We start from the raw sequence: 9,142 nt of genomic DNA, 5'->3' as shown, positions 1-9,142 counted from the left end.
TCCCATTCCTCATCCAGACCGAGGGGGACCCCTAGCAAGCTGCCTATGGCCAAGCTCTCCCCTTCTCCTGGTGACTCCTATAAGGTGTCCAATAAGGTGGGGTAGCTCCGCACTCACTCTCTTTAGCTGAAGTCCGCAGAGAATTTCCGGAATAAGTGTTGCTCGAGTGTTGGTGTAGACCTGACAAAGTGTCTCAGAAAGTCTCCTGATGTGTTTCAGTGATTCTCTTCATAGCTCCAACAGCAATGACCATGAAATGGTGAGTTTCCCTTTAAGTGTTGAGTATTCCTTTAAACAGCTGGTCGTTGTTAGGAGAGGACGCTAGTTGAAGTTCTATATGGCCCCCTCCTATTTCTCGTCTACATGTTGCCCCTTGGCGACATCATCCATAAACACAGCATCAGTTTCCACATGTACGCTGACGACACCCAGCTTTACCTCACCACCACTTCTCTCGACCCCTCCACGGTCTCTAAATTGTCAGTCTGCTTGTCCGACATACAGTGCTGGTTGATCAGAAATTTTCTCCAATTAAATTTTGAGAAAACCAAAGCCATTGTTTTTGGTCCCCACCAGGAACTCCGTTCACTCGCCACTGACTCCATCCCTCTCCCTAACATCTGTCTGAGACTGAACCACACTGTTCGCAACCTTGGTGTCATATTGGACCCTGAAATGAGCTTCCGCCCACACATCCGCAGCATAACAAAGACTGCCTCCGTAACATCGCCTGTCTCCGCCCCTGCTTCAGCTCATCCGCTGCTGAAACCCTCATCCATGCCTTTATTACCTCTAGACTTGACTATTCCAATGCACTCCTGGCTGGCCTCCCACATTCCACCCTACGTAAACTTGAGGTCATCCAAAACTCGGCTGCCCGTGTCCTAACTCTCACCAAGTCCCATTCACCCATCACCCCTGTGCTCACTGACCTACATTGGCTCCCGGTTAAGCAGCGCCTCGATTTCAAAATTCTCATCCTTGTTTTCAAATCCCTCCATGGCCTCGCCCCTCCCTATCTCTGTAATCTCCTTCAGCCCACAACCCCCCGAGATATCTGCGCCCCTCTAATTCTGCCCTCTTGATGATCCCTGATTATAATCGCTCAACCATTGGTGGCCGTGCCTTCTGTTGCCTGGGCCCTAAGCTCTGGAATTCCCTCCCTAAACCTCTCCGCCTCTCTCCATCTCTCTCGCCTCCTTTAAGACGCGCCTTAAAACCTACCTCTTTGACCAAGCTTTTGGTCACCTGCCCTAATTTCTCCTTATGTGGCTCAGTGTCAATTTTTTTGTTTTATAATCGCTCCTCTGAAGCGCCTTGGGACATTTTACTATGTTAAAGGCGCTATATAAATACAAGTTGTTGTTGTTGTGTACACCAAAGTGCCGTGCAACCTCTTCAATGAGCATTGTAAGTGGCAATCGCATTCTTTCCTGTACACTATCAATTCTTCCCCTCACGTAGTCACTTGCTCCAAGGGGCACTGGAGTACCTGGTGATATCTTTTCAGCGTGTTGCTATTCTAGCCTGGATCATGCTTATTCAGCATGGTATATCTAAGTTTTGGAATAAAAACAGAAGAAGCTGGTAACCCAGCAACTGCAGGCCAGTCAGTTTAACCTCGGGAGTGGGGAAGCTCTTGGAAACAATAATCCGGGACAAAATTAACAGTCACTTGGACAAGTGTGGATTAATTAAGGAAAGCCAGCATGGATTTGTAAAAGGCAAATCTTATTTAACTAACTTGATTGAGTTTTTTGATGAGGTAACAGAGAGGGCTGATGAGGGCAATGCGATTAACGTGGTGTACATGGATTTCCAAAAGGCGTTCGACAAAGTGCTACATAATTGGCTTGCCAGCAAAGTTGAAGCCATGGAATAAAAGGGACAGTGGCAGCATGGATACGGAATTGGCTAAGTGACAGGAAACAGAGAGTAGTGGTGAGCGGTTGTTTTTCAGGCTGAAGGAAGATACACGGTGTTGTTCACCGGAGGTTGGTACTAGGACCACTGCTTTTCTTGATATATATTTGACTTAGACTTGGGTGTACAGGGCACAATTTCAAAATTTGCAGATGACACAAAACTTCAAAGTACAGTATAGTGAACAGTGAGGAGGGTAGTGATAGACTTCAAGAGGACATAGACAGGCTGGTGTAATGGGCAGACATGTGGCAGATGAAATTTAACACAGGAAAGTGCGAAGTGATACATTTTGGTAGGAAGAACGAGGAGAGGAAATATAAACTAAAGGGTACAATCCTAAAGGGGGTGCATGAACAGAGACCTGGGGGTATATGTGCACAAATCATTGAAGGTGGCAGGGCAGGTTGAGAAAGCGGTTAAAAAGGCTTACAGGATCCTGGGCTTCATGAATAGAGGTATAGAGTACAAAAGCGTGGAAATTATGATGAACCTGTATCAAACACTGGTTTGGCCTCAACTGGAGTATTGTGTCCAATTCTGGGCACCGCACTTTGGGAAGGATGTGAAGGCCTTAGAGAGGGTGCAGAAAAGATTTACGAGAATGTTTCCAGTGATGAGGGACTTGAGTTACGTGGATAGACTGGAGAAGCTGAGGTTGTTCTCCTTGGAGCAGAGAAGATTGAGAGGAGATTTGATTGAGTTGTTCAAAATCATGAGGGGTCTGGACAGAGTAGATAGAGAGAAACTGTTCCCATTGGCAGAAGGATCAAGAACTAGAGGACACAGGTTTAAGGTGATTGGCAGAAGAGCGAAAGGCGACATGAGGAAAAACCTGTTTTACCCAGCGAGTGGTTAAGATCTGGAATGCGCTGCCTGAAAGGGTGGTGGAGGCAGACTCAATCACAGCTTTCAAAAGGGAGTTGGATAAGTACCTGAAGGAAAACATTTTGCAGGGCTACGGGGAAAGGGCGGTGGAGTGGGACTAGCTGAAGTGCTCTTGCAGAGAGCCAGCACAGGCTCGACGGGCCAAATGGCCTCCTTCGTGCTGTAACCATTCAATGGTTCTATGATTCATACTCCAGACTGACTCCGATGGAGGTTGACGGTGAAGTTAAATGTGAGTCACCTTTATGGTGTAACACACAAATATGCTTTTGTCTTCCTAGGGGTGTGTATTTCCTTGTTTATATCGGAACCTGAGTATGAAACAGGGGTCAGAATGAAGACAAACTTTACAATAACCAATCGGATGCAGCAACAAGCACCTAATGGGCGTAGGAGATGTTGTGATGGTGAGTGATTCAACACATCATTAAACAAAGGGTAATTTTTCATTCTCTCCTAGGATCCCTCTTTAATAATTGCTCTCAGGCTGAATTTGTGGAGCTGAAAAGATGGTGGTAGACCTTCTCCTTACACTGCTGCAGTTCTTGTGCTGATGGTACTCCCACAATAAAGAAAGAAAGACTTGTGGCAAAGCCACTAAGAGACTCTCACAGTGATTTGTATAATTGCCTTTAATCATGTTTATTACCTTTCAGTGTTAGCTCTGGTTAAACAGAGCTAGATCGACAAAATCGCGATCTGACGCAATGACGTCATCACGTGGGTCATGTGACGTCCCCAACGGCGGGAAACGTGATGACGTCATGACGTCAGAGGTAGAGGGCGTGGCCAGCCAGTCCTCGTGTGGAGATATAGAGTAAAGACCTGTTTAGCGCTTCTCCTGCATTTTCTTGTTTTGTAAAGTTTTAATACATTAAACTCAGTTTGTTAACTTCCAGTGAGTTTATAGATTCTTTGCTGGAATTCAGAGACTCCTACAGACTTACATTTATATCACCCCTTTCACGACCTCAGGACGTCCCAAAGAGCTTTACAGCCAAGAAAGTATATTTAGAAGTGTAGTCGCTGTTGTAATGTAGGAAATTCAGGCAGCTAATTTGTGCACAACATAAACAGCGATGTGATAATGACCACATAATCTGTTTTAGTGACATTGGTTGAGGGATAAATATTGGGGAGAACTCCCATGTTCTTCTTCGAAATAGTGCCATGGGATCCTTTACACCCACCTGAGAGAGCAGACGGGGCCTCGGTTTAACGTCTCATCCAAAAGGTGGCATCTCCGACAGTGCCGCACTCCTTCAGTGCTGGACTGGAGGGTCAGCCTAGGTTATAGGCTTCAGTTCCTGGAGTTGGATTTCAACTAGGAACCTTCTGACTAGGAGGCTGCCACTGAGCAACTGCTGCACATATGGCGCTCGGTGGGGACCCTGAGAGTAGATAATTTAACCCGGCCCCTTCAAAGAGATGTGTTTCATGCATCCAGTGGTGCATCACCTGGGCCTATGATCCTAGGCCTTTCTAATTCTGTAAGAAGTCAGCTCAGGTGTCAGCATCCAATGCTTGAGAAATGCTTCCAGTATAGACACTGCCTAGCCCCCCCGCCCCCAGACAGCGAAACTCTCCTGGAAGCAAAAGGGGACAGTCGATAATTAAACTCCGCCCCTTCAAAGAGATTGGCTTTGTGCACTCAGTGACTCACCACCTGGGACTTTCTATCTCAGCCAGCTTACAGTTTACACATCAACGCTCAACTGATTGATTTTAATAACATATTGCATTTTTCTTTGTAGAATTTATCAATAACAACCTTGCAGATAGTATTCTGCGTTCAAAAAGGGTGGTGGTACACGAAGGAAGGATTAGCAAGTATGTTAAACCATGTTTACATTTTTGCCTCCAGGTTTGTGTTTGAATACCATAAAGTAATGGTGCCCTGTATGTTGGTGTCTACAAACACTGCAGCCTAGCTCTACGAACTGTCCATAGGAGCCACAGATTCAATGCACTAGAACAATCAGCCACCTTTCTCCATTGAACACCCCCCAGACATTGTTGGAGGGAAGCCGAGCTTGATAGACTCATTCATGGATCAATGCCTCAAGGGCTTGGTGTCTAAACGTCACACCATGGCTTGCCATGCTTGCTTCCTGGTCTCAGCTTCTTGCAGTGAGCAATTAATTCACCTCAAAAAAAGAAAGGGCAAGGCAAAATGAAGAAGACTGCTCCTGTTCAGGATTAACCATCCCTGGACTGTGCTGAATATTACAAAATTGCCGCACGTCACACCCAACCCATCCAGAGGTGGAGCCAATGAGGTTCCACGCCCCCGCACTCCCAACCACCAAGGGAGCAGGAAAGGATAAAGAACCCAACTACACCCAAGGGAGGGTCGCAATGGGTTATTGATTGGTTATTGGGGACCACAAGCAGAAATTTGTACAATCTTTAAAGTACAAAAATTTTTCACAGAGGCCTGTGGGTAGAATGAATGTCAGGTCAGAGAAGCAGATATTAGATAGGGTTTTAAGAGGTTTCTTAAAGAGAAGGGAACACAGAATCAGGAGGAGGCCATTCAGCCCCTCGGGCCTGTCCCACCACTCAGTTCATTGCTGATGTGTAGCTCAACTCCTTTTAGCTGCCTTTGCTCCATATCCTTTTATAGCATTACCCAACAATAATCTATAGATCTCAGTCTTGAATATTTTACTGAGCCAGCAACCACAGACTTTAAGCAGAGAGAGTTCCAGGTTTGCATTACCCTTTTTGTGCAAAAGTGCTTCCTGATTTTACACTTGAACGGTCTAGCCCTCAATATTATGTCTCTTGTTCTGGATGCCCCACCAGAGGAAATAGCATCTCTGTATCTACCCTATTGAATCCCTTTATCATTTAAATCCCTCAACCTTCTAACCTAAGGGAATACTAGCCAAGTCTAAGCAGGGAAAAGGAGAGACGGAAGGGTTTGGAGAGGGAATTCTGGATGTGGAGACAAGATGGATGAATGTATGGCCACCATTAATGGAAGGACTCTGAGGAACGAGAGGTGGGAAATGGGGTTGTAGTACTGCATGAGATTGGAGAGATAGAAAGTACCGTATGCAAGGAAAGATTTAAATGCAAGGAAATTTAAAATTGAGTTGTTGGTGAACTGGAAACCAATATAGGTCAATGAGGGTGGGTGTGGTGGGTGAGTGGGATGGGCGAGTGGGACTTGCTATGGGATAGGATGTTGGCAGCAGAGTTTTGGATGAGATGAAGTTTATGTAGGGTGGAAGATGGAAGGAGAGCATTGGAGTAATCAATGTGCGCCCAATTACTGTGTTACAGTGAATGTTGCTAAGCCGATTTGCTTTCAAGAAACTGCATTAGCTCTCAAATGTCTGATGCAAACTGGTCTTCCCATTGGTGACTTCACCATCAGCACTTGCTGGAGGGCTTAGTCTCATATCCTCATACTCACCATGAGCAGGAGAGCGACTCATTGGAAATGACCCTCCACACTCACTGTCTTGGTTCACTCACAGTGAACGGCTGCTTGAGTGAAGTGCTGGAGACCTGCCAGCATCATTAGAACTGTACCGCCAAGCCCAGTTCAACCCCTTCAGGAGAGGAGGCACAAAAACTGGGCAAGAAACTGTCCTTAGGCCCCCCGATACCACGAAACAAATATGAATGTTCGCTGTGCCTCTCATTATTCATTACTGCAGTTCTCTTGTGTCTGACGCTCTTTCCTTTTGCAGGCGTCACCTCCGGTATGATTGCGAGAATATGGAACTAAAACATTTCCTGGATGACTGCAACGTGGAAATGGACTACACGCTCGCCGATACAAAGGCCAAAGTGAAAGACTAAATGCCGGCATGGACTGGTTGGGCCGAATGGCCTGTTGCTGTGCTGTATATCCTATGCAATTTACTCCGTGAATGCAATTTGTGTTTCATTGGACCCGCTTGCTGTACCCAAATCATAGCACGTGTAGCTTTTGCTAGTTAGTTTGACATTGCTAAAAAAGCCCAGTATGGGGAGTGAAAGGCTAACCTGCATTTTCTGGAGATGTTAAATCGGTAAAGTTATGTAATCATTTTCTGTGTCTTTGATTGGTGAATGATTGGAACCCACTGTCATATATTCACCATCTTGAAGGAACTGGTTTAGTCCAGTAACAGAAGTGTTGCTCTCTGATGTAGACATGATCTACACGTCTCCCCATGTCAGTGTGGAGATGTAGTGCCCCGTGTGGGATTGAGAGATTCTGGCCAGGAAGGTCCTAGCTTCAGTCCTTCCACCCGTGCGACGTTAACTCTCTTGGTCAGGGCAGGTAGTACTACTGTTGGCTAATGGTAGGACTTCAGTGTCCCTGAGCTAGAGAGCCTAACAATTAGCCACACTTCCCACCCCTGTTCACCATCCAGCGATCAATGCTACCAAACTTGACATGTGTACGTTAGCGCTGGGAATTTCCTTTCAAGAGAGGAAGGGGTAAAATTGTTGGGGAGAGGGAGAGAAAACTGACTCACGTTGGGTATGAATTGTAAATCCATCTTTGTCAGCGCAATGTAGAATGTGTTTCATTTCTCACGAGCAATTAGATCTTTCCGTCTGGTACAGTGAACTGCACTTCAGTCCTCTCGAGACACTTAACAACCGAGCACAGAGCAGAGGGTCAGCCAGAGCACCACTGGTGTGGTGGCCTCACCTCATTAACAAGGACACCTGCTGCTAGTAATTATTTTCAAACTGGTTAACTAACAGTTGGCACAGAGAAAGTCTAACTAAACTGGTTGCACACGTTTGTGCAGTAGCAGGTCGAGTGAATGATATCTGTTGGACAGTGTGACTCAAGCAGGGCCTGAGCCCTTCACCAAACCTCCTTCAAGATGGCGACATTTACACTGGAGCTGTTACAGTGAGAGGCTGTCATGGTAACCATTCACTTGCCCCAGCCGTGTACTAAGTTCTTTCATTGCTTATAATCCATTTTGTTGTGTATTACACAGTGAATCCAAGAATAAATTTTGCTCTGTAACGCTTCTAGCTGTGATTTAAACCACAAGAATGAGATAAAGGTTTAGGAATAAATTACATATTATTACATAGTACCTCGCATTTACAGCACAGAAACAGGCCATTCGGCCCAACAGGTCTATGCCGGTGTTTATGCTACACACGAGGCCCCTTCCACCCCTCTTCACCTCACCGCACCAGCATATACTTCGATTCCTTTCTCCCTCATGTCTTTATCTAGCTTTCCCCTAAATGCATCTATGCTAATCTTCTCAACCGCTCCTTGTGGTAGTGAGCTCCACATTCTAACCATTTCTCCTGAATTCCCTATTGGATTTATTAGTGACTGTCTTATATTTATGAACCCCTAGTGCTGGTCTCCCCCACAAGTGGAAACACCTTCTCTGCATCTTTCCTAGCAAACCCTTTCATAATTTTAAAGACCTCGATCAGGTCACCCCTCAGCCTTCTCTTTTCTAGAGAAAAGAGCCCCAGCCTGTTCAGTGCTGGCCAGGACATCAGAAGAATTCCCGCACTCTTCGAATAGTGTTCTTGCCATGCTGCCAATCCTGCAGGATTGTCCTGGAGTCTTCAGGAATTAAAGATTAACTCCAGGTCACTGCTGCGGGCAATTCGAGAAAAAACATCACGTTTTTTTTTCCCAAGTAGTTGTTTTGTTTTTATTTTTTTTGAGCTCTTTCATTTCTCAGTTATAAAAATTTTGGAGATAAAGGGGTGAAAAGGCTGTTTGACCAGGTGAGGGGGGTTGGAGACGAGAGGTCATGTGAGGAAGTAACGAGCAGGATAGATAAAGGGGAACCTGTGGGATGTCCTGGACGCTTCGCGTAGACCGGACGACCACATGTGCAGGAAGTATCACCAGCTACGGCAGCTCGAGATCCGTGTTTCAGAGCTTGAGCGGCAGCTGGCATCACTGCGGTGCATCCGTGAGGCTCAGAGTTACGTGGATAGCAAGTTTCTGGAGGTGGTCACCCCGCAGCTTAAGAGTATTCAGGCAGGGAGGGAATGGGTGACCGCCAGGCAGAATAGGAGGACCAGGCAGGTAGTGCAGGAGTCCCCGGTGTGCATCGCACTCTCCAATCAGTATTCTGTCTGAGTACTGGTGAGGGCGATGGTTCCTCTGGGGAGTGCAGCCAGAGCCAAGTCCACAGCACCACTGGTGGCTCATCTGCACAGGTGGGGAGGAAAAAGAGTGGAAGAGCAATAGTGGTAGGGGATTCGATAGTTCGGGGAGCAGACAGGCATTTCTGTGGCCGCAGACGTGACTCCAGGATGGTATGTTGCCTCCCTGATGCCAGGGTCAAGGATGTCACTGAGCAGCTGCAGGACACTCTGATGGGGG

General features: G+C 46.4%; 1 long non-coding RNA gene across 1 annotated transcript; it reads left to right on the top strand.

Moving 5' to 3' along the window:
- The first annotated feature begins 3,097 nt into the window (after window positions 1-3,097).
- Window positions 3,098-7,821, top strand: LOC147107902 (uncharacterized). Its single transcript, XR_015080932.1, has 3 exons — window positions 3,098-3,218; window positions 4,566-4,641; window positions 6,516-7,821. It is a non-coding gene; the product is annotated as an uncharacterized LOC147107902 (long non-coding RNA).
- The last annotated feature ends 1,321 nt before the right edge of the window (window positions 7,822-9,142 follow it).

The sequence above is a fragment of the Somniosus microcephalus genome, chromosome 14, assembly GCF_052327205.1.
Source record: "Somniosus microcephalus isolate GS21.2 chromosome 14, FLI_Smic_1.0, whole genome shotgun sequence".
Classification (NCBI taxonomy): domain Eukaryota; kingdom Metazoa; phylum Chordata; class Chondrichthyes; order Squaliformes; family Somniosidae; genus Somniosus; species Somniosus microcephalus.
Note: the sequence above shows the minus strand (reverse complement) of the source record. Positions and strands in the feature narration are given on the sequence as shown.